This window comes from Manis javanica, chromosome 1 (genome assembly GCF_040802235.1).
Source record: "Manis javanica isolate MJ-LG chromosome 1, MJ_LKY, whole genome shotgun sequence".
Classification (NCBI taxonomy): Eukaryota; Metazoa; Chordata; class Mammalia; order Pholidota; family Manidae; genus Manis; species Manis javanica.
The window spans coordinates 103,782,122-103,801,367 of NC_133156.1; the positions used below are offsets into that span (position 1 = coordinate 103,782,122).

The 19,246-nt window shown below is 39.4% G+C and overlaps 1 long non-coding RNA gene across 1 annotated transcript; it reads right to left on the reverse strand.

Annotated features, from left to right (window-relative positions):
* Window positions 1-616: 616 nt before the first annotated feature.
* LOC140848789 (uncharacterized) lies at window positions 617-7,319 on the reverse strand. Its single transcript, XR_012129922.1, has 3 exons — window positions 7,154-7,319; window positions 2,112-2,155; window positions 617-1,592 (listed from the first exon to the last, which is right to left on the reverse strand). It is a non-coding gene; the product is annotated as an uncharacterized lncRNA (long non-coding RNA).
* Window positions 7,320-19,246: the final 11,927 nt, after the last annotated feature.

Here is a 19,246-nt window from a genome sequence, read left to right on the forward strand (position 1 = left end):
TACTCATAACACACAAGAACAAAATATCATTAATACATGCCCTTCATCAGGGCAACATTCTCCTATTGAATCTATCATTATTTTTAATAGAGTAGCTACACAGTTAAGAGTCATTGAATGGAATATTTCATCTCAATGAAATCTTTACATCTGTTCCTCTCTACGGATGATCATGTTAAGAAATTTCATGCAAAATAATTAAGGTAATACTAAAAATTATTCAAAATGTATACAAGTATTTTGGAATGATTTCTGACATTTAGATCTGTCTTTGTCCAATATTTAGATGTTTTGATAAGAAAACAAGAACTAAACCAATATTTGAGTTACTTAAAGGATCACGTGACAGGTTAACTCATTTTAAATACTATTTTGACTTCAGAAAACAAATGCAAAAGTAAAAATTAAATGCCAGGAAACACTCTCTCTACGTAAATGTGCACAGTCAACTCAAGTTTTACCCCCTTGCAGAGTCAGTCCCACTCACTGATTATACACAGTGGGCTCAGGTCATATCACATCACATATATGGAAGAAAATGAAGCAGTCCATTATTTAACCAAAACGAATTTATTGAAAATCCATTGCAAGCATACCTATAGTGTATGATCTGGGGACTAGAAAGGACTAATAAGACAGGGTCTCTCTCTTGCAGAGAGAAGACTAGCACAGTGAAAATAAATATAAAAAATGTAAAAGTAGGATCCAATTCCATTTAATAACATTTTTCCTTTATATATATCTCACTGAAAACCATTAGAAACTTAATCCAACAAACACATTTGAGCACTAGGTACAGGGCTTAGCAAGGCCTGTCCTGTTCATCATTGAATCCCTGTTCCTATAAAAGTCTGGCAAAATTAGCAGGCAAACAATATAAGGGAGTAAAGTGATAAGACAAATACATTAAGAACTATAATATTCAGTAGAATATAATTACAATGCAATGCTCTAAAAATTTTAAAGCGAAGAAGATGCTAAGTTGAAAATTAGGAGTAGAGGTTCCGTGACAGTCAATATAATTTGAGCAAATTGCAGCGGAGCGGTAGAGGGTGAGGCTGAGGTAAGCTGGGGCGTACAAGTGAAGGCCTTCTTCGGCGATGGAGAGCCACAGTGCGATTTTAAAAAACAGAACAACCTAACTGAGCTATCTGATGTTAACAATAAGTGGGAAAGTTGTGTCAAGAAGACGGTAGAAGATCTTCAGGGAGGGTCTACTACAGTTGTAGAGACAATAGAAAATAAGAGGTCGAACTTGAGTGGACAGGAGGATGGGGAAAAGAAGTAATTTTTCAAATATGTAACAAAAGTAAGATCTTTGCTCTCTAGAAATTTTTTGTTAAAACCACATTAGAGGTTTTGCTTACTAGACATATATGGAGTATAGGTACAGGGAGATGAAGGATAAATGTAAATTTAAGGCTGAGAAGAAGGTGGTTCCTTTAACAATAATCTGTGGAACTGGGGAGGAGTAGAGGAGAAGCTGAGGTCTTTACATGTTCTGTTAAACATTAGAAATTTGTACAATTTAGTGAAAGGAGATTTCCTTCTGAGCTGGTGAAGCCAGGGATGGTGAGGATTTGCATCAGGAGCTGGTTAGAAAGACAAGAAAAGAACGTTATTATTCAGAATAGTGAAGAACAACAGGTAAGTGAAACAAGCTCTGTTTCTATTATCTGTTATTAATAGCAGTTATTTAATATTAGATCCCTTGAGTTTACTGAAGCAATTATTTAGATGTTAGGTCGACACAGTGCCGAACACTGGAATACTTTGTAATAAACCAATAAATTACAAGCATTTTGTTTGTTTGTTGTCTTTTGCTTTTAATCCAGAAATTTGAGATCATGTAATATTAGCTTTAACATTTGGCTTGCTTTTCATATTAAGGTTTTCAGTCCCTGAGAAGAGCCATCCAAGCAAGAGAGAATATTAAATGCCATCATTTTGGCCAGGAACTTATATGGAGATCATAAATTACACCGGGACATATGTTTTGGAGAATGTTACGTTCCAAGTGAAATTTTTGTTTAAGTCTATCAGGAAAATTAAGATCTCCTACAAAATAAAAGAAGACAAACTTATTTTTTTGTAATATGGAAATGACTTACCGAAATTCTAAATTATTTCTAATGAAGAAGGGCATCTTTTTAAACTGAAAGAAATAAACGATAGAATAAAAAATAAAGAAGCAGATGAATCCTCTTTGTTTCATTCTGACATTGATAAATGGTCAATTCTGGGGAAAATTAAAAATGTTTTGTATGAAGATCAATCTTGGCAACACATCATCACTGAGGTAAAGAGTAACATGTCATGCTGATTTTAAAATTGTATTTTGTTTGATGTAATAGATCAAATTTTACTGGTTTGGTTACAGATCACTTTGAGGGTCTGATGAAAATTTTATACACTGTCCTTAGGAGAATACACACTTCAAATAAACAAAGAATGTTACATAAATGGACTCCAAGTTAACAATCCCTGCTACCCATTCTACTCTTAAAAGCTGCAACTCAAACAAAGCTTTTATTTGCAATTACTAGATGAGTGGAAATATGGCTCTTGAGGGTTTATCACTCCAATGTTATTTGGTCATTGGTTAAGTTTGACATTATGATAATAATAATTCTCCTAATCCTGCCTATTCTTTTGTGAAATTTGCATTCTTTATAAAAACTATTTGTGGACCTGAGATGTGAGGTAAATCTCTAAGGATCCATACATAAAACAGGACCTAACTCAATCTGCCAGGCTTCCACGTCTGGCAGACACTATGTCGGGTCCAGGAGCTGTGGTTCCTGAAGTGGGTGCTCAGATGCCCTGAGGTGGTGAGGCAAACTCTTGGGGTCATTGCAAGAGATCTTATATTTTTGAAAAACACAGTGCCATTTGCCACACAACAGAACTACTAGCCCACGGTGCTTCAGTTTCAATGTTAAATCACACTTCTTCCTTTTCAGTGATGTCATCTTTGTGAAGCTGTTTTTGCACAGCTGCTCTGATAAAAGAAAACAAGCAGTGCATGAAAACCAATGTGGAACAGAAAATGATGGGGGTGACTTCCAACCAGATTTTAAGATAAAAGAAGTTGTGCAATGCCCCCCGAACCACACATATCCCATTAGTAAGTAAGTATTTAAGAATGAAATAAAAATATTTTTTCCTTTCAATTTATATGTATTGTTTCTTTTTCCCTTTTGGAAAAAGTAGCCTTTTGCTACTAAGTTGTTAGGACAGAATATTTATTTTTTGGAGGGTCTAACTATTTAAAAATGGAACTATTAAGTGTTTCTTTTGGTCTGTGGGCAACATGAAAAATGCAGACACATTAAGGGCATTGTGAACCAAAAATGTTTGGGAACGACTGTCCTAGAGGGGAAATAACTATCAGACCTGGCCCCTGCCTTCTAGTTACTCAGAAAGACACAGATACTGCTGCACACAGTAGTTTAAAATAAACTAGGTTATTTGCCATAACAGGAATATGGACAAAATTCAAAGAGCTAAGAAATCTCAGGTGTCATTCTGTTAGAGGTAGAAAAAAAAAAAGAGAGTTGAGGTGCTGTATGAATTTAGCATCAAAAAAGAGTAAGATTTTAATAGGTAGGGAAGGGAGGAAGAGCATTCTTCTCTGAGTGAACAGCATGAACAATGGCACTGAGACAGAAACATCCTATTTGGCTGGAAAGAGGAAGGGCAAGCAGTGGCAAGAAAGAACCAGGTGGGAAGAACTGCAATTTTTCCTGTGGACAATAGGAAGATATTGGAAGTTTCCAGGTTAGGGTATGACCAGAATCCTGCCTTAGAAGGCTGCTGTGATGTACAGTGATAGGAATGTTGGTTTAGACAAGCTAGGCAGAGAAACTGTTGAAGATGACTATAGTTTCCAGCTTGGATTAAACCTCTTGTTTGCACAAATTGCACTTTATTCATTTACATATTGATACTACCTAGCACAAGCCTGGTTAATTTGAAGCACTGAATAAATTTTGGAATGTGAGGTACCTGGGGAAACAGAGAAATATCTTATGGTAACTATGGGGAGATATCTACAGCGCAGGACAGAGGTCAAACTTGTTGTGTCAATTTGGAAGTCATCCACGTAGAAATGAGAGAAGGAACTGACAAAATGAAATTTCACAGGGAGCAAATGTAGATTGTAAAGAGAAGCAGCCCAGTGACAGATCCCTGGGGAGCACCCACCCCTGGGAGCAGAGGATGCTCTGCCAGCAGAAAAGACAGCGAGGGATGGAGTGGCATTGCAGGGTGAAGAGCAGAGGAGCACGGTCCCAGGAAGCAGAGCTATCTGGGGGCAGGGCCCATAGACCAGCCATAGTATCAAACACAGGGGGAGAAATCCTACAAGGGAGTACTGGATGTGACCATCAGCAGGTCTTTCGCGACCTTGGGGAGGACAGGTTCAGTAGGATTTAGAGGTGGAAGCCGAGTTGCAATGGAGGTAACCAGAGGGGCCCTTCCCGAGCAGTTTGGTGGTAAGACGGATCTGGAAGGGGGGCTTTAGGTGAAAGGGAGTTTGTGGGAGGTGGGCTTTAGGACAGAAGTAACCTGACTTGGAATGCTGTAGAGAGGAGTAGAACAAACAGGCCCCGTACAAGGGAAGGAGAGCATCTAGTGTCCAGTGAGGACCGAGGGGGTGGCATGACAACTGAGTCAGCTCCTTTTCTGTTCCTCCCTTTTATTCTTCCCTTCTCTTGCCCTTTCCCTTCTGTCCCATCACCCAGAGCCAGAGCAGGAGTGAGGGCCTGAGAGGGTGAGGAAGGAGTCTGCACAGGAGGGAGGGAAGCCTGGAGTGCAGTGTGGGGCCTGGCTGAGGGGAGAGGAGAGTTTTGTGCTGGTGGGGGCCTGGCAGGGGTGTCAGAGCTGTGAGGAGTGGGGGGAGCAGATGCAATGAAGTGGCACAGTGATGTCAGGGAGATCTCTTACATGCAGGAAGATTGATCAGATAAGTAAATACATGAAGAATAAGGGGGCTGAACTGCTCACGGCTGCAGCAGGGAGTTACAAATACGAAAAGGGAGAAACTTGGAATGAACTCTGTTGTTTTGAATTGGAATTGAAGATATCATTGTGGCTCATGGATTTCAATAGGTGTAAGTACATATTTAAAAAAAACAGCTCCAAGTGCATGTGTATAATATAATAACACACATGTACATGTTTCCTTAGTTCTACCTGCTGAGAGGGTTGAGAAGGACTGGGAACAGCAACATTTCAGTAGCAATGAACATATCTAGCACAAACTTGGCTTTTTGCTGTTGTTGTTGTTTATTTTTTATTTTTTTAAATTTTGTATCATTAATATACAATTACATGAGCAACACTGTGGTTACTAGATTCCCCCCATTATCAAGTTCCCACCACATACCTGATTACAGTCACTGTCCATCAGCATAGTAAGATGCTATAGAATCACTACTTGTCTTCTCTGTGCTATACTGCCTTCCCCATGCCGCCTGCCCCACATTATATGTGCTAATAGTAATGCCCCTTATTCCCCTTCTCCCTCCCTTCCCACCCATCCTCCCCAGTCCCTTTCCCTTTGGTAACTGTTAGTCCATTCTTGGGTTCTGTGAGTCTGCTGCTGTTTTGTTCCTTCAGTTTTTTCTTTGTTCTTACATTCCACAGATGAGTGAAATCATTTGATACTTGTCTTTCTCTGCCTGGCTTATTTCACTGAGCATAATACACTCTAGCTCCATCCATGTCATTGCAAATGGTAGGATTTGTTTCTTTCTTATGGCTGAATATTCCATTGTGTATATGTACCACATCTTCTTTATCTATTCATCTACTGATGGACACTTAGGTTGCTTCCATTTCTTGGCTATTGTGAATAGTGCTGTGATAAACATTGGGGTGCATATGTCTCTTTGAATCTGAGATCCTGCATTCTTAGGGTAAATTCCTAGATAAGAGAGGGAGAATATCTAGTGTCCAGTGAGAACCAAGGGAGTGGCATTATGACCTAGTTGTTTCCTTTTCTGCTCCTCCCTTTTTCCCTCCTTCACTGAAAGAAACCAGGAGAAATGGCTGATCTCCAGGCTGGGGACAGACAAGTACACAGTGAAAGGACCACCAGTTGTGGTGCCAGAAAGCAAAGTACCCAGGCTGGAGAGTGTGGTGGGGAGGCAGCCCATGCCAAAGGGACACAGAAGCCTACCTGAAGTGGCTTCTCTGGCCAACGTGGTCACAAGTTAGGATCAATATAATGCTAATAAAAGATTATGTCCATTGAATAAAATAGGAAATCATGAGTCTGTGCAAATAAATAGCTAGGTTAATTAAGTGAAAGAAAGTTTGATGAGGAACAGGGTATTTACAAGTTTGGTAGTAGCTCCCACAAAACACTTATTAACTAAGAAGGAACAAAGGGTAACTTTACAAAGAGAAGCTTGGTCAGCAATCCAAGTGAACATCATCAATAACATATCAAATGTAAACCATGTGCCACCTGAGAGGTGGCAGTGAGAAGAACACAGCATCACTTCTGTGACATATTACCTTGAATCTAATCATCAGGAAACATCAGACAAATTTGAATTGAGGGACATTTTGCAAAATAACCTGCCTGTAATCTTCAAATGTGTCAGAATCTTCAAACATGTCATGAAAGGTAAGATTACAGAACTGTTTCAGACTTAAAGAGACTAAAGAGACACAACAATTAAATACAGCAAGTATATCTAGACTGGATCTGTTTGCTGTAAAGGAAACTATTGGGACAACTGGCTAAAGTTGAATGGGGTCTGAGAATTAGATGGCATAATTAATCAATGAAATTTCCTTATTTTGATAGTTGCATACTGCTTATCTAGGAGAATCTCTTGGTTTGTAGAAATACACATCAAAATTGGAAGAGAAAAGGAAATTGGGAAGAAAAGGAGGAAGGAAGGAAATAATATAGAGAATGGAATACTGCACAATAATGAAACTGAATGAACTAAAGGTAAGAAAATCAGTCTCAGTAAGTCTCAAAATAGTAATTTTGTACAAAAAAAGAAGTCATAAAATAATAGAGTTTAATACCATTCATATATGGTTAAAACTGCAATACTACATATTTTTAAAGGAAACACAAATATGTAGTGACATTCTAAAAGCATGCATCAAAATGATAGATAGTGCTCACCTTTTGGGAGGGAGGAATATAAAGGATGAGCATGAGGAGGGTGTCCGCAAGTGTCTCGTTTATGTGTTGCTGCAATTAGCAGACCATCCCAAACCTCAGTGGCTTTAAAGCCACAGCTATGTATTTGCTCATGACTCTCTGCATTGGCATTTGGGCAGGGTTCAGCTGGGATGGTTTGTTCTGCTGCATGTGGTGTCGACTGTGCTCACTTATATATCTTTGGCCAGCTGGTCCCAGATGTCCTTAGAGGTCTGGAGTCTCAACTTTGATGTGTAAACCTCTCTCTCTATAATCTCTCTCCATGAACTCTCAACCTCAAGGAAGATAGCAGGCTTACACACTAGGTGGCAGCTTTCCAGGAGGGTGATAGAGGAAGCTGTGAGGTTTCTCTCTGAAGGCCAAGGCTTAGGAGTCCTATGTCACTTCCACCATGTCCTATTGTCCAAACAAGTCACAGAGTCAAGGGGTGGAGGAAGAGGCCCTTGATGGGAGCAGCTACAAAGAGTTTGAATTCATATTTGAAGTACCACATAGGAGCTGCCACTGTATCGTATTTTATTTATTCAAATCTAGCAACATATATATGATTTAATAATATGGAGAATTAGATACAGTTGTTTATTACCTTATTTCCTATACTTGGCCTTTATGTTTGAAATACTTCACAATTTAGAAAAAGAAAATTAAATTAAAAATGGTTGCAACTGATTTATTCCCAGATAGGCATCCTATAGAGACTGTAAATTCATTTAAGCTCCTTGGAATTGTTGCTCCAGAATTGTTCAGGTTCCTGCCATTTCAGAACCCAGTTGTCCAGCTGTCTTTTCAATACCAGAATATAATCCATAGATGTCAAAAATACACTTATTATAAAAAGAAAACTATATATGAAGAAAACTTTTCTGTGTAACAGGAGTTCATGGCTGAGCTGCAGAGGGTGCTTCTGATCCATGCACTTGAGGCATCTATTTATTACCACTGATTTTCACAGAGGTTGAGAGACTCTTGGGCTAACCTCTGTCCATAATGAATATTCAGAGATCTGCGGACAGAGGGCGAACTGGGGTGGCCCTGATGGGTGTCACATTGCAGAGGTAAGAGTGGTGCTGGTCCCTTGATGGGCAAGGACCACAGGAATGGAGAGGACTGGGTTAGCCCCCAGGCTCAGCAGCAGGGCCTGACTGTGGGATGAAGTTATGGTTCCTAGCACATGGGGCTTGTAATAAAGAAAATGACCCCAGGCCAGTCTGTGTATCAGAAAAAGAGTTTTTGAGAATTGAAAGGGCTACTCTGCTGAAGGTTCCAAAAGTGACAGGAAAATAGGAGTGTTTTCCTTCTCAATTTGTATAAGATGTCCTGACGTTCTTACCTCCAAGCATTTTGATGCTTGTCTGGTATTATCAAGATAGGGTGGGGCAAATCCCCCTTATGTTGGAGGCAATGGCCATGTGACTAGATTCCCCAGCCTCAGAGTGGCTTCTCTGTGAAAATATGGGCCAGGGCCAGAAAGTCCAGACTTGGGGCCTGACCAGCTACCAGGCTTGTTTGCATACCATAGGCACAGCCCTGGGAGTCCCAGAATTACTAAGGAGGAGGATTTTTCAAAAAGCATCTTCTTCTAGTCAAAGAATTGGGAGCTTGCGTCCATTAAGATTGGAGTTTTACTCCTAATGGGACTTAAGAGATACTACTCTCAATGGCTTTAGACAATGCATTTGTATTTTTATAGCATTAATGCAACTAACATTTAGCAAGTCTTTAATTACAAGAAGTTTATGGCATCTGTACAGAACTCATTTCAAATTCTAAAGCCTCAGGACACTGAAAACATTGTTAGAATGTGTTTTCTTTAAGTACTGCATTTACTCAGACTATCCCAGAGAATAAACTACCCTACCAGCTTTGGGTTTTGTGGGTGGTTTCTTTTATTATCTGATGATCACGATGATGACAATACAACCGTCAGCAGCCTCAGTGGATCTGACACCCTTTCCCCTTCCCATCCTGTAACGAATACCAAATTCTTCTGTTTGGGTTAGTTTTTGTTTTAGTCAACATTCTCCACAAAAACAGAATCAAAAGTGTGTGTGTGTGTATTTCTTTATTTACTAGAAGGCATTGGATCACAGATTATGGAGGCTGAGAAATCCCAAGATCTGCAGCTGGCAAAGGGGAGACCCAGGAGAGCTGATGGTGTAAGTCCGGTCTGAGTCCAAAGGCCTAAGAACCAGGAGAGCCAATAGTGGAGTTCCACCCTGAAAGCCAGCAGAAGAGCCAATATTTCAATTCAGGTTGAAGGCCAGAATTCAATGATGTCCCAGCTCAAGGTGGTCACGCAGAAGGAGTTCTCTCTTACTTGCAGGAGGGTCAGCATTTTTGTTTTATTCATGCTTTCAACTTATTGGCTGAGGCCCACCATATTAGGGAGGGCAGTCTGCTTTACTCAGTCTTAACCTGTTCAAATGTTAATCTCATCCAGGGCCACAGTTCCACAGAAACACCCAGAATAATGTTTGGCCAAATATCTGGATACCCTGTGGCCCAGTCAAATTGACAAAGAAAATTTAACCACCACAGGTTTATTACATACAATAAGATTCATGAATTTTAAATGTGTAATTCACTGGGTTTGATAAATGCATAAAGCAATGTAACTACCACCACAATCATGATACAGAAAATTTTCAACAGCCCAGAATGTTTCCTTGTGCCTTTTGTGGTTAGTTCCCTGCCATGACCCACTGACCCCTGCCAACTACAGATGTGCTTCTTATCAGGATAGATTCCCTTTTCTAGAATTCCACGTAAATGAGACCACACAAGATGTAGGCTTTTGAATCTGGCTTTTTCAATTAGCATATTCTTTTAAGATTCATCCATTCTGTTGAATGTCTCATTAGCTCATTCCTTTATATTGCTGAGTAGTCTTCCATTGTATGTAAATATTCTACAGTTTGTTCATCCATCCATTCCTTGAAGGACATTTGGGTTGTTTTCATTTTTGGCAATTATTAATACAGCTGCTATAAACATTTGTATATAGGATTTTGTGACAACATAAATTTTCATTTCTCAAGGTCACCCAAGGAGTGGGATTGCTGGGTCATATGGAAAGTATATGTTTAAGTTTGTAAGAAGCTACCAAACTCTCTTGCAGAGTGGCTGCATCATGTTGCATTCCCACCTGCAATGCAGGAGAAGCCTAATGCTAAGTATATTCCTAATAATTAGTATTTCAGGACAATGACGGAAGGAAGTATAAGGAAGAGCAAAGAGAGAGAAATCCAACAGAAACTGGTTGCTCTAAAAACAAACTAAGCTACTTTACATGGGAGAACATCAGAGTTTAGATATTTGAGGTAGGAGAGAGAAGAAAAAAATGGTGATAAAGAGGCAATTATCACTTTAAAAGGTGAATATTTGCTGAAACAAAAAGAATTACAGGTTGTGAAAATGGCCTGTGGCAGAGAGAGTTGGAAGAAAAATAAACAAGCCTTATGTAGTAAACAAGCCAACAGTTAGGAAAAACAGATGTGATAAATAAAGGTAGTGAAAAACATTTAATATAAGATACTTCTCCCCTCATTTTTTGTATTACTCTAACTGCATTGTGTCCTTATTATTGATGAGTGGTTTATGTTCTTAATATTAATTAACTACTAATGTATATACAAGACATACCTCTGTGTGAGGGCGTATAGCATAGTACAGTGCCTCTTAAACCTTAATATGCCTAGAAATCACTGGGGATCTTGTTACTGCAGGTTCTAATTCAGCAAGTCTGAGGGCCTGAATTTCTGCATTACTGAAGAGGTTCTAAGTGAGGACAGCACTGCTTGGCTGCAGACTGCAGACTGGTGATTGAGTGCAGACTCTGGGGCCACACTGCACACTATCCTGATAAGAAGCACATCTGCAGTGTGCACAAATCCTACCAGTTGCATTTATAGCTGTGTAAACCAGGGCAAAAGTCTTAACCTCTCTACCTTAGTTTTCTCATCTGTAAAATGAGAATGATAACAGTCCCCTGTATTTCACAGGTCTATTGTGAGGATTACATGAATTATTATGTGTCAAACACTTAGAAGAGTGCCAGGCACATAGTAGGTGCTATGTCATATTCCTCTAGCTTTTCAGTAGGTTGCAATGGCCAATGCAGTAGTACATCTAATGGCTTTAAGCCACATTGGCTGAGTCCTGCATTGTGCGTTAGTCCCTCCTAGATCCTGTGCCATACTTCTGGAAGCCACCAGTTCTACTAGTGGTGCTAATTAAGGGATTCTATAAAGAGGCATTAGACTGAGACTGCCTTAGAAAAAAGAAAAACCCCTGAAAGGATTTCAAACAGATTGACTATTCAGTGTACTTTACCTATTGGAAATGTCACCAGGTTCATTCCCATGGGGTGACTGGGACCTCCACACAAAAGATTTCCTACATGCCGGACTAGAGTGGGGATGGTGCTCAGATAGTGTATTTGAAAGAATTTCCAGCCTAACCTGAAGGCCCAGTTGATAGCTAAGAGAGCTGCACCAGTGCCCTTCTCTCTGCAAGAACCAGGCAGCCTCTCAGCTGCACCAGCCAATGAATAGAATATCTATTGTTGTTTGCATCCTGCCCCTTTAATCTGCCTCCAGCACCCCTGTAGACATCCTAATTGGTCTTCTGGAAACAGCCTTCTTTGGCCTGTCAGCTCTGATCTGTGTTCGTGGCCCACTTTCATCTCCCTGCTTGCTTGGTGTATTGCTCTATTCTCATAGTTTTCTGATGTTAAACTGCAGCTTGTAGAGCTTGGATGATCTTCATACCATTTCTGCCTCCCTGTTAGTAACTGTATTAGGAAAACAGCTGTTAATTTCAATTAGGTTTTGATTGCTAATTAGCAGCTACCTGTCAGGATCAAGCAGCCTTCTTCCTGGTCCCTTCAGCTATTTCTCATGCAACTGGTATACTTGGTTTCCATGAGAACCATTTAGCTAGATGCCTTCTTAACCAAACTGCCATCTCTTCGGTAGCCTTTATAATATCTCTCCAGTAAGCTCTGAGGAGTCTTGTCTACTTCCTCCCTCCTGGTTTGTTTAATTTCATTGTCCAGCCAGAGTTTCAGCGAAAGTCACCCTGTCTCTATTGCCAGTGTGTCTTGGAAGGACAATCAGTCCTATTAACTTGATTAATAAGTCCACTAATTTGACCCCAAGTTAAGAATCCATGCTTTAAAATTTCATCTTTAGACTTGTGATTTCCAGTTCTGCATGTAAGAAGCTTGGAAGTTGCCACTTCATTCTAACAAGTAAAAAGCTGGACAAACTAAAAAGTCAACGAGTCTCCTTGGATCCATAAGAGAAGTGAAGTCACAGGACAAATTGCTGCCCCCCAAATTGGAGACACTGACAGACAAATATAGAGAATCACAACCCGCTACAGCAGCATCCTCTGCAGGAACTAGTGTGGAAGAGGAAAATCTGAACAATAACTGCCAAATTGCTGGAGGTTCAGTGTAGACAACTCTGAGAGTCAAAAACTCCAGGAAAACTCAGTTATTGGGGGTTTCCACAATTTTTAGAGTTTTTCCTCCAGGAGCTCTACCAGGTCCTCAAAAGTGAAAATCAGAGAAAAGTCCCCTCCTGCTTCCAACAGTGGGAGGGAAAAAGAAACATTTAAAATAATGTCAGAGCATTCTGTCCTTAACAAGATCTGCCCACAAGAGAAACTATTTAACTAGTGCATCACCTGCAGGAGTTTTTTCAAAGCCTAACTGACCTGGAGGAAGGGAAATACTCAGTTGCAGTCCCCTCTAGCTTTCCATGTGGAGGAAGGGAAATACCCAACTCTAGCCCACTCTAGACTTTTTATCCCCACCAAGGGGTAGAGGGATGTGGAACTGAGAAACACATGTGAAATGCATAATCCAAATACAGGCTTGCTGAAACACTGGAATCTACTAATAGGACAATAGAGCATTTTCCCAACCCTTACACCTTACCACCACATTACTAAAGGATTTCTTACACTACTTCCTTTTACCCAGGACGTCATGCCTGGCTATTAGGAAAAAAATTACAAGACATACAGAAAGGCAAAGAATGTAGTTTGAAGAGACAGAGTAAGCATCAAAACAAGACTTGGGAATATCAGGATGTTGGAATTATTAGACCAGGAATTTAAAACAACTATGATAAATATGCTAAGAGCTCTAATGGATGAAGTAGTCAGCATGCAAAAGCAGATTGGCAGTGTAAGCAGAGAGATGGGAATGCTAAGAGATGAAATAACAGAAATGAAGAACACCTTTGATTAATTTATTAGGGGATTGGACATGGCTGAGGAAATAACAGAAATGAAGAACACCTTTGATTGATTTATTAGGGGACTGGACATGGCTGAGGAAATAAATAATCTTTGAGCTTTAGGATGTCCTAACAGATATTGCCAAAACTGAAAAGCAAAGAGGAAAAGGACTGAAAAAGAAAAAAAGAACACAATATCTAAGAACAGTGAGACAACTACAAATGGTGTAACATATGTGTAGTAAGAATGCTACAAGGAGAAGATAGAAGGAAAAAAAAACAGTCAAAACCAAAATAACTGAGACCTTCACAAATTAATATTGGAAACTAAACCATAGACTCAGGAAACTCAGAGAATACTAAGTAGGATAAATAGCAGAAAAATTACACTTAGGCATATTATTTCAAACATAGGACATCAGATAAAGAAAAAAATTGTGAAAAAGGCCAGAGGTTGGGGGGAAACATCTTACTTATGGAAGAGTAAAGATAAGAACCACATTTGACTTACTTTCAAGAAACCATGTGATAGAATCCAGACAGGAGTGCCACCTTTTTGAATAAGCCCACTGCCATCTCAGAGAGACCTAGGTTTCATCTTACCTAGGCTACAAGCTTTCTCCAAAAGACACGTCAGCAAGCCACAAGCCCACCTTTTCCCTGACCCCTCCCCTCAAAAGCCCGCCAAAAAACTTGGCCATAAAAAGCCTCTTAGCCTGTAAGAGAACCTGCTTTATTCTGCTGGCCAGAACAGAGGGTCCCTCTCAGATTTAGCCATAAACCTGCTTGGACTGTCGAGTTTGCATCCCCTCTTTTCTTGTCACCATGCAAGCAAGAAGAGAGCAGAGTGCAACATTTAAAGTGTTAAGAGAAACAAGTATCAACCTGGAATTCTGTACACTGTGAAATTATCTTTTGAAAGTGAATGAGAAATAAAGCCTTTATCAGACAAATAAAATTAAGGAAATTTGTTGCCAATAGACCTGCCATGAAAGAAGTGTTAAAGAAGTTCTTTAGAGAGAAAGAAAACTCAAATCTATATAAAGAAAGGAAGATCATCAGGCAAGGAATAAGTGAAGGTAAATAGGTATTTTCTAATTCTTAATTGATCTAATATAACAGTTTTTTCAAAGTAATAAATGATAAAGTGAAGTGTTACAGTGTTATTTGATAGTGGATTTGGATTAGTTGTATATTGCAGATTCCAGAGTACACACTAAGGAAAGAAACGAAAAAAAATACAAAACAATATATTAAGAAAGGAGAGAAATGGAATTATATAAAATGCTGAGTTAAAACCACAAAAGACAGAAGGGAGTGGAAGACAAAATACAAAGAACAACGGCCACAAATAGCAAACTGTAACAAATATGGTAGCTATTATTTTGGTAATCATATATATAATTTTTAAGAAATCTGTTTATTTCTCAGTAACTCACTATTTTTTACAGACACAATACCCTCACAACTATTTCTGAGAGTGTTAAGCTCTTTAACAGTTTTTCTTTTCTCTAGTAACTCCATTTCCTCACAGACTGATTCTGGTCCATGTTTAGAATCTCTCACTTATGACATTGGTTTTCCTCAATTAGGTTTATTTTTGAGTTTGGGAGTCTAATCTTGACTCTAGTCTCAAAGTTAGCAAACTATGGTCCATGGGCCAAATACAGCCCACATGTCACTTGTGTTTGTAAATAAAGTTTTATTGGAACACAGTGCACTCATTCATTTATGTATTTTCCATGGCCAATTTTCTATGGCTGCCTTTGTGCTGTAGGAGAATTGAGTAATTGCAGCAGAGGACTGAACTGCAAAACCAAAAGTGTCTAATATCTGACTCTTCACAGAAAACAATGGCTACTCTAATCTGAACACAAACTTACCATAGGCAAATAGCACGCTTATTTACCTGTTGAATAAGAGCTCTGAATATTGGTGAGTATAGTGGGCAAGATGGGGGCTAATGGCAAGATGGATATGGCAAGATGGACTTCCAGATGAAGAGGCTCAATTTCTACTTGGCGGCAGTAATTTGATGGGGGTGCATGCCAGTTTCCTCAGCTCCCAGGCAACTCTGAGAGTCCCCCTTGTCAGGACTACCACTTCAGAGAATTGGGTTCTACACAAATCATTCTGAGGAGGGAAATCTCTTCCTCCTCTCTCTGCCAGCATTGAGAAGGCATGAAATGCTCAGTCTCTGCTCCCCTTTCCCTCCAGCCCTGACATTCATATCAGGCACCTTGCAAATATTCCCTAAATACAGAATGTGTGTTTTATTTTTAAAGTCATTCCTGGGACTTTATCCTGAGGATAAAGACCCTGGCTATACACTGCTCAGTGTTGTGGACAGTAGAGAGGGGTGTCTGTTGGCCCACTTGCTACGAATGTCGACCTTCATTTAATGATCCTGCTGATTATTTCTTTTGCACCCGTGTATTTCACTATGAATGTGGAGTTTCCCTGGGACAGGAGTTCTTGAACTCCTTGTGCATCAGAGTCACCTGGAGGGCTTGTTAAAACCTAGATGGTTGGGTCCCATTCCCAGAATTTCTACTTCTATAGGTCTGCTGATCAGAGGACCACCCTCTGAGAGAATGCCTGCTTTAAGGCTTTATGGGGAAGAACCGTTCTTACCTGTGAAGCACCTTATCTCTTTTTGTTTTGAGCTATAGTTTCTCCACTTTCTATCTTCCAGAACATCAGTTTCTGGTACACTGATAGTACTTATTTTATTTGTTTGTTTTTTGGAAGATTTGATTCTTTCAAGCTACTCTATCACTTCCGTGCACTGGGACCAGGAGAAGATAGACACATATGCTTCATCTTCTGTTGGGATTTACTCTTCTTTTGTGATCTCTTCTGATTTATTCATGCTTAAAGAGGACTTCTCATTTTATATTTACCTCTGGCATTTAATAGGAGTTCTTGAACTCCTTGTGCATCAGAGTGGGGCACCCACTGCAATTTATTTTAGAGTGGTATTTTAACTTTGTTTTTCCCAATAGTTAAGTATCTATCCCAGCACCATTTATTCAATAATGGTTCCTTTTCTCACTGATTTGTGATGCCACCTTTAATATGTACTAAGTTGGTATCTATAATAGGGTTGATTTCTGGACTATCAAATTGATTACATTGATCTGTCTGCCAATTCTCTTGTCAGTAACACACTGCTTTAATTATTGAAGTTGTATTATCTAGTAGGGCAAGTTCCCTTTGATTAGTTTTCACTTTCAATATATTCTTGGTTATTTTTACCCTTTATCTTTAAAATTACTTCATCACATTCTCATGTCCCCATCTATCCTGGATTTTTAATGAGTATTTCATTAATCTATTAAGTATTTTGTGAAAGACTGGCATCACTTTTTTAATGCAAAAACATTATAATAATCTACTTATTCAAAGCCTCTTTTATATATCTCAAAGTTTAGCTCATATACTTTCCTATGTATTTTATCTTTTTGTTGAATTATTAAACAGAACTTTATTTTTCATTAAAGTTTCTTATTCCCATTTTGAAAGAGATTTGGGGGTGGAGGAGAGGGAATATTTGCAAGAAAGCCCTTTTTGTAATAAGAGAATTCAATATGAACTGGGAGGTTTGGCTCATGAATGTGGGTGTTTATTTTGGATTTCAATATGTTTGAACTAATGGCAATGCTTGGTGGTTCTTAAAACCCATAATAATATGCCTGCATTGTGCCGAACTTTTACAATAAAACAAAAAGAATGTTAAAAATCTAGTAATAACAAAAATGTAATTCATAGTTAAGTTGCCCATCAGTAGCCAGGGACAATGGAGTGCATCAAGCATACAATTAAGTAGATACCCTCTTTTTCATTTTATCCAAGGGCAATTTGTTCATTGCCTGAATATTGCTAGAATATGTCAGCCCCTTAAAAATATTTTTTAACTTAGTTGATATTCCCAAATGATCTTCCCAATTTTGGATGATGTTTTGCACATTGCCTTTGGTTCACAAACCAGAATGTATTCTTCAGGTAATAAAATCTTACTCTGCTATTAAAATTCAACTAGGCATGCTCTGGAGATGTGCTAGCATGAAAATGCTGTTTCATAATACTAGGGGATATATAAAACTTGAAGAAAAGATTATCTTTGAGGAAAGGCTTACTTAAATAGTTAAACAGCTGTAAGTACAAAGGGAGAAAGGAAGGAAGGGAGGGAGGGAGGGAGGGAAGAAGGAGGAAATCCCAAAGCCTGAAGTATTTATGAAATCTATAATATTTCATCAAACCTAAGACACCACCACTATCAGACACAACATTATTTTGTGTATTGCAAAGAAGGAAAAAGATTCCACCAGATGATTCCTAACACCCTTGTTTTAAAATCATTACAACTATCTAAGACTTGTCCAATTTTTGAGATTTTGAAACAAGGGGGTAGACTGGGAAATGTGCCTCTTAGGATCAATTATATATATTTGTTGTTCTGTTTTGGACTAGCATAAATCTGATTCAGAAATCATCCCTAGAAGCTGAGAGGAAGTGACAGCTTCAGGAAGGGGTGATCCACAAGTTCAATATTGTCATTAAGGACTTGTTATCCTATCACAGGATCAACTTCATTCTCCAAGGCTGATTCCCCCTGCAAAAAAAACACAGATTACAGCAGCAAATGGTACACAGAATTCCATGTACACTGCCATTGAGTCAAAGGCAGAGGATTACTTCCAAAAAATTGAAAAGGAATTTTCCAGATATCCCTAGCCAACTTTTCATTGTTTTCTCAACAGTCTGACTCAGAACCCAGTCACCTATATCCATCTCTGAACGAACTTCTCTCTAGGCTGTGTTATTATGAATATGGTAATGACTCACTGTTATGGTCCCATACAGAGGCAGATGGACCCTCACCCAAAATTTGAGCAGGATGCCCAAACTGATGATGCCATGCACACACCGAGAAGGTATGAGAGGGTTGATAACCCCCATAACTGAAGTGTCTGGGGAGAGCAGGGCAGTTCTCTCCAGCAGAGGTGAAATAGCTTGAGAGTGCAGGAAAGGGGGGCTGGCCTGTTTTTTTACTGTAGTCAGCGTTGAGGCCAGTGGGAGAGTTCCTGGGTGTGGGCAGGGACTGGAGTGGTTTGTATCTCCCACTGGTGCCAAAGGAGGCATACACGGGCTTTCTTACCCACTTACACGGCTGTGGGGAGCAAAGGGGAGGGAGAGGGGTGAGGCCTAAAAGTTGTCAGCAATCAAACAGCATTCAAAAAATGGAGTGAGATTCCTTAATACACTTGCCAAAGGTGATTGTTTACATTTAAATTAAAATCAAGGAGAATAAAAAATTTGAATCCATAGTCACACCAGACACATTCCAAATATTCAGCAGCCACACGTGGCCAACTTATTGAAAATTTTCACCGTCCCAGAAAATGCCATTAGACAATGCTGGTCCCTAAAGCAAGTGTCCACAGACTATAGCCTATAGGCCAAATTCAACACGGTATCCATTTTTGTATAGCCTGCTAACTACAACTGGTTTTTATATTTTTAAATGGCTGAAGAAAAGTCAGAAGAAGAATGCTATTTCATGATGTAAAAATTACATGAAATTAAAAGGTTAGTGTCCACAAAGCTTTCTCAGTCACACTCCTTTGTATTGTATTTACCAAATGGCCTTTTACAGGAGAGATTTGCTGACCTCTGGTCTGCAAGAGCAGGATGACCCTTACTCGGTCAGGCTCACTCCTGTGCACTGTGGTGGGGGGGGCTCCCCGAGGCTCCACCAGTGTGTGGAAGCCGAGGGGATGCCTTAGCAATCTTGGTGTTCTGT